Raw genomic sequence first — 7,049 nt, 5'->3', positions numbered from 1 at the left:
TGTGGATGTCAGTGTTGAGAAGTCAGAATTGAAGTCACTCTTAAAGGGCCGTTACCGAATTAGCTGTTAAAGGGTCAGCAACAAGGTTGCTCTTAAAGGGATGACACCAAAGTCTCTCTTAGAAGGTTGGCACCAAAGTCATTCTTAAAGAGACGGTACCAAAGTTGCTCATAAAGTGCCAGTGTCAAAGTCACTCATAAAATTAACAGTATCGAAGTCGCTGTTTAAGGCATAGTACCAAGGTTGCTCTTAAAGGTGCAGTACCAAAGCCGCTCTTAAAGAAGTGGTACCAAATTCGCTCTCAAAGGGGTGGTACCAAAGTCGCTTTTATAAGGACAGTACCAAAGTCACTCTTAAAGGGCTGGAACCAAATTTGCTCTTAAAGGGGTGGTACCAAAGTTGCTTTTAAAGGGACGGTACCAAGGCAGCTCTTAAAGGGGTGGTAGCAAAGTCGTTCTTAAAGGGGCGGTACCAAAGTAGTTGTTAAAGGGGTGGTACCAGAGTCGCTCTTAAAGGGCTAGTACCAAAGTAGCTCTTAAAGGGTTGGTACCGAAGTTGCTTTTAAAGGAGCAGTACCAAAACAACTCTTGAAGGGGTGGTACCAATGCCGCTCTTAAAGGAAGTGGTACCAAAGTCGCTCTTAAATCGACGGTGCCAAAAGCATTTGGAAAGGGGCGGTACCAGAGTCGCTCTTAAAAACAGAGCCAATTTCTGTTTTTGCGTTTTCGTTTTTTCCTCCTTGTGTTTAAAAGGCCATAACACTTGCATTTTTTCACCTAGAAACCCACCTGATTTTTTGTGTCACTAATTGTACTTTGCAATGACAGGCTTAATTTTTGCATATAATATGCTGTGAAGCCAGAAAAAAAAGATATGCGCAGTGAAATTGAAAAAAAATTGCAATTCTTTTTCTTATTTTTTTTTCGTTTTCACGCCATTTGTCCTATGTAAAAATTAGAAGTAATATACGTTCCTCAAGTCGGTACGATTAAAATGATATGAAACTTGCATGACTTTTATATTGTTTGATGTTTTTTAAAAAAATAAAACCTTCTACAGATAAGAAAACATTCCTTAAAATTGCTCCCATGCTTATAACGCTTTTATCCTTTGGTCTATGGGGCTGATTGAGGTGTAATTTTTTTGCGCCATGATGTGCTTTTTCTATCGGTACCTTGATTGCGCATATGCAACTTTTTGATCGCTTTTTATTACAATGTTTCTGGATTTGATGCAACCAAAAATGCAAAATGTTTGCACTTTGGCGGGTCTTTGCGCTTACACTGTTTACTGTGCGAGATCAGGAATGTGCTAAATGAATAGTTCACGCGATTATGCACGCGGCGATAACAAACATGTTTATTTATTTATTTTTAATTATAAAATGGGAGAAGGGGGGTGATTCAGACTTTTATTAGCGGAGGGGTTTTTTATTAATGAAAACACTTAATTTTTTTTACACATACACAGTAATTAGAAGTCCGCCTGGGGGATTCTAATACAACTAAACTGATCTCTCACGGAGATTAGTGTAGCTGTATAACACAGCACAGATCCATGAGATCGGTGCTCTATTGCTTTGGCCTGCTGCAGACCATTGCAATAGAATACCGAGCCGGGATCAGCGTCATTTCGACGCTGAGGCCCGGCTCGGAGAGATAAAGGGATCCACCCCTCCGTGATCGCTGCATCTAGCGGTCCTAATTAGCGGTCCTAATAGCCGCCGTCTCGTGCTGCAGATAGCAGTCGGGATCGCGGCAGTTCAGAGTAAGGTCGCGGCGTGGCCCCCCCTCTGAACTTCTCTTGTGGACATATGCTGTACGGGTGCGGCATATGTCCTTAAGAGGTTATAGGGCTGGTACCAACGCAAAGCTTAAAGGAGTCTGTGACAAATTAGTTCTTGAAGGGACTGGGCCAAATTAGCTCTTGAAGGGGAGGTATCAAACATACTCTTAACGGGACAGTACCGAAGTCGCTCTTAAAGGAACAATAACAAAAAAGCTCTGATAGGGACGGTACCATAGTCGCTCTTAAAGGGCAGGGGCCAAATTAGCTCTTAAAGGGGCGGTACCAAAGCCACTCTTAAAGGGGTGGTACCAATGCCGCTCCTGAAGGAGCGGTACCAAAGTCGCTCTTAAAAAGAGGGCACCAAAGTTGCACTTAAAGGGATGGCACCGAAATTACTCTTAACGGGACTGCAATAAAGGCGGCACCTAAGTTGCTTTAAAAGCACAATACATAAATAGTTCTTGAAGAGACCACAACCACAATTTTGGCTTAAAGGGAGGTAATCAAGGGTTGAACTTTCTCTTAAAGGGAAGTAACTGTAAAGGGGCGCTCTTTTCAAGCACTATGTATTTTCTTCTGGAAATGCACATCCAGTTTATTTATTTATATTTATAAAATGGGAAGAAGGGGAGGCGTGGCTTAGCCATGGTGGTGTGCGGACGCATCTGAGAGGAGCTCCGGACACAGCGGCACGGCTCAACGGATTTGCAGACCCCATCCACTCCTCTGGAATGCCCGGAGGGCGCCGACGTCCCGCCAGCAAAGTCACCCGCCGCCCGACACGCTCAGCTTCGCTGCAGAGCACCCTGGATAGGTTCCGGTGCCCGTCCAGTCAGAGCGCGCCGCGAGGCCCTAGCCCTGTCATGGCGCCGACGCGACAGGAGGAGGGGGACAGTGCGGGATCTCCCTCATCATCACCAGGCAGAAGACAGGGTGAGTCGTCCCTGGCGGGCTCCCCTCACCGGGCTCCTGTACCCTGGTCCACAGCCACAGCGTCCTCCTCATCCCCCCGCTCAGTTGCGGAAGCGGCGGGTCTGAGTGACTCTGCAGCCGCCATTACAGCAGGCTCCCTGCAAGGTGAGCTACAGATGCTCCGGGAGCTCATTCAGGCACTGCCCTCCAAACAGGACTTACACAGCGTGGTCCAGAGGATTGAAGCTGCACAGCAGCAAGCCATAGACAGTGTGAGGGGGGAAATTGAACAGTTGGCCGCCAGAACAACCACCACTGAGACTGTTACAGCCTCCTTGGATGCTAGGGTTCTGCTGTTGGAACAAGAGGCTGTGGTGAATCGGCGCCATTTGCAATCTCTAGCCCTACATCTTGATGACCAGGAGAACAGAGGCAGACGGAACAATGTCCGGATCAAGGGTATGGCTGAACTTTCCTCTGCTGATAACCTAATTACTAGAGTGTCTTGCCTCTTTAATCAGCTGACTAATAGGCCGCCTGATGCCTCGTTCAAGATTGACCGAGTACATCGAGTTTCCAGACTGTCTCAGGGGCCCCAGTCTGCTCCTAGGGACGTGCTCTGTCGTTTACATTATTACACTGACAAGGAGATGATCCTCAGAGCCGTACGAGATGTTAATCGCATTGACTTTGAGGGGTCTGAGATCCATGTGTACCCCGATGTCTCTGCGCGCACCCTCTATATGCGCAGATTGGTCCAACCCCTATTGCTCAAGATTAGAGAGGCAGGAGCCACCTATAGATGGGGCCACCCGTTCCACATTGTTGTCAGAAAAGACTCTGCCTCATTTGTCCTGCGACGCCCGGAGGAGCTGCCGGAGCTGTTTGTGTTCCTCAACATTCCAGTGGTTCTGGTCCCCGATTGGCTTGCTGTGAGTCGCCAGGATCACCCGGGCGGCAGCGGTAGACGACGGGGACCCTCGCGTAGAACCTTGCGGGAAGATTCGGATCACCCATCACCGGATCTCCGGGGAGCTGACCTCTCTCTCCCGTTCCCACTGGAAGCCTAAGTCGCGCTCCTAAGATGGAGCCTCGGGAACATTGAGCCCATGCCAAGTGAATAGTCTGCCCTTGTTTTCTCGGGTCCGGGACTGTGCTTAAGTCTGTCCTGGTTGCTGCTGAACTCACTCCTCCTTGGAGGGGTCCGCCTTGATGTGTGTTGTCATATTGCACCTTTTTGCTGGGTTCTTGGTGGGGGGGCGGGGGGTTGGGGGGGATGTCTATGCAATATCGGCTCAGCTATGGGGGAAAACCTCCTCATGTCTTTATGCACTCAGCCTGCTTACATGATTTGCCGTGTTGTTGTTGTTAATTTGCATATTAGGCACCCTGGAAGATGACTCCCAAGGTCCCCACAGTTGGCGGATCTTGACCTCCCCTCCCTTTCCCCTCCTTCCTGTCCCATTCCCCAACCCCCTTCCCCCCCCCCCCCCCCCGTCTTCTCCATTCCCTCCCTCTTAGTGTTCATTGGGGTCTGTTTGCAGTTGGCTCTTACAGTTGCATTTGTAAACGAGTTGTGCTGCTGTGGGGGACTTCTCCCTCCATGGTTTTCTACTCTTCCTCTTTTCTTCCGTAGGTCGTTCTGTCCTACTTGCACTTCGGTGCTTTCTTGTTTGGGTCTGTGTATTCTTACTTTTTGTGTTTTGTTTTTTCTCCCTTTTTGTTTTTCTTTTCCGTTGCCCTCTCTCTTGGGCTCTTTAATTCTCCCCCCTCCTTGCCTTCTTCCCTCAACCTTCCCTTCCCCAGTGGTGTGCCTGAGGGCTGCTCTCTGCCATGTCTACCTTCACCCAGGGGGACTTTGTGCTTGGCTCGCTAAATGTAAAAGGATTGAATGATCCTGGTAAGAGATCTATACTGCTTAATTCTTTGAGGGCTCAACATGTACAGGTCGCTTTCCTCCAGGAAACTCATGTAACCGCTAATGTTCTGTACCGCTTATCTAATAGGTGGTACCCGACGGTCTACCACAGCCTCACGGATGACTCCAAAGCAAGGGGTGTGAGTATTTTACTCTCCCGCTCTCTCCCCTGGGAATTTGTGGACTCCCGTGGTGATGAAGAGGGACGGTTCTTAATGGTAAAGGGTAAGATTGCCTCAGCTATGTATACTTTAGCAGTTGCTTATTTACCTAACACGGGCCAGGATGCCTCTCTGAGACGGTACTTGGCTATGATGGATGACTTTGCCGAAGGGGTGTGGGTGTTGGGGGGCGACCTGAATGTAGCTGTTGACCCACATATAGATACGTCCACGGGGTCCTCTCACCTCCCTAGACCATTGATCCATAGATTCAATACCACCCTGCGCGATCATCAACTGGTAGATACGTGGAGGACATTACACCCTAGAGACAGAGACTTCTCTTTTTACTCTCCGGCCAGGAACGTTTACTCTAGGCTAGATTATTTTCTACTCAAACATAGAGATCTTCATCTCCTTTCCTCAGCAGAGATAGGGTCCATCACCTTTTCCGATCATGCGCTAGTTACGATCAAATTGTCCTTTGCCCAACCCATTCCTAGACAATGGAATTGGAGATTGAATGACTCTCTCCTTTCGGATGTAGTGGTCCTAGCTGACTTGAAGAAGACCCTCACGGAATACTTCCTTACCAATAATTCTGCGGAGGTCTCCTCCGGGGTTCTCTGGGAGGCCCACAAATGTGTAGCTAGGGGGGTGTTGATACAACATGGAGCTAGGCTTAAGAAGGAGCATGCGGTAAAAACTCTGAAACTCTTAGACGCGGTAAGGGAATTGGAGGCTCTACATAAACAGCTGCCATCGGAGGACAATCGGGTAGCCCTACTGCAATCTCGAGATCTCTTGCGTACACACCTCGTCAAAAAGGCCAAGGCCAAACTAGCCAAGTGTCGCCGACATTTTTACGAATATGGAAACAAGTGCAGCAGGTCACTAGCCAGGGCGCTTCGGACACAACAACAACAATCCTACATTCCCTTTATCCAATCCACCCCGCACACGCGTGTTCACACCTCCTCTGCCATCGCAGAATCATTCCAGCGATTCTACACAGACTTGTATTCGGTGGACAAGGGTAACCCAGCCACTACAGATCCTCTCTTTAGGGATAAGATCCGTCAGTATATTGCACGGAGTGGCATGCCCACCTTGTCCCATGAGGATGTGGAGTCGATGGAGGCACCTATAACAGCAGAGGAACTCGCAGTGGCAGTACAGTCCACGCAAGCGGGCAAATCCCCGGGACCTGATGGGTTTGGGCTCACATATTACAAGACATTTCTAGACATACTCAGTCCCCATTTCTTGACAGCCTTTAACTCTGTGTCGGGGGGGACTTCCCTGCCGCTGGATGCTACGCGGGCCCACATTGCGGTCGTGCCCAAGACGGGCAAGGATGGCTCCCACTGCTCTAGCTACAGGCCTATATCCCTTTTGAATGTGGACCTGAAGCTTTTTTCCAAAATCCTGGCCTCCCGTCTGGTGCCTTTTCTTGATTCCATTATACACCCAGACCAAGCTGGCTTTATGCCGGGGCGGGAGGCAAGAGACAACACCATGAAGGCCATTAATCTGATCCACAAAATGAATCTTTTGGATTCTCCTCTAATGTTGTTGTCCACCGATGCCGAAAAGGCATTCGACAGGGTTAATTGGTCCTTCATGGTGGAAACTCTAAAATATGTGGGCGTGGGGCCGTCCTTCCTTGCTTGGGTGTCCTCATTGTACGTGGCCCCTAGCGCCCAGGTTAGAGTGAATGGGATCCTATCAAACAGCCTACAGATCCACAATGGCACTCGGCAGGGATGCCCTCTCTCCCCTCTAATATTTATACTTACTCTGGAGCCCTTTCTGTGCCATGTCAGAGCGAATCCGAACATAGCAGGTGTCAAGCTGCGCAGAGCCCACTACAAAATTGCGGCTTACGCCGATGATTTACTCTTTTTCATTTCCAATCCACGCGTTGCACTCCCTAACTTAATGACGGAATTCGCCTCCTATGCTAGGCTTTCTAATTTCAAGATCAATTTTTCAAAATCGGAAGCCTTAAATATCTCTATTGCGGACGAGTTGGTAGTCCAGCTCCGTTCCTCGTTCAGCTTTACGTGGGCGACTAGTTCTATCAAATATCTTGGAATATACTTGGCAAGGGATCTGAGTACCCTTTACCAGCTTAATTATATTCCTCTGTTGAACACCATTAAGACAGATTGTGCTCGGTGGATGAAGGGCCTTCACACATGGTTTGGTCGCTGTGCGATCTACAAAATGAATGTCCTCCCTAGGTTGTTGTTTCTTTTCCAATGCCT

This window comes from Dendropsophus ebraccatus, chromosome 4, assembly GCF_027789765.1.
Source record: "Dendropsophus ebraccatus isolate aDenEbr1 chromosome 4, aDenEbr1.pat, whole genome shotgun sequence".
Classification (NCBI taxonomy): domain Eukaryota; kingdom Metazoa; phylum Chordata; class Amphibia; order Anura; family Hylidae; genus Dendropsophus; species Dendropsophus ebraccatus.
This window is presented reverse-complemented; position numbering follows the sequence as displayed.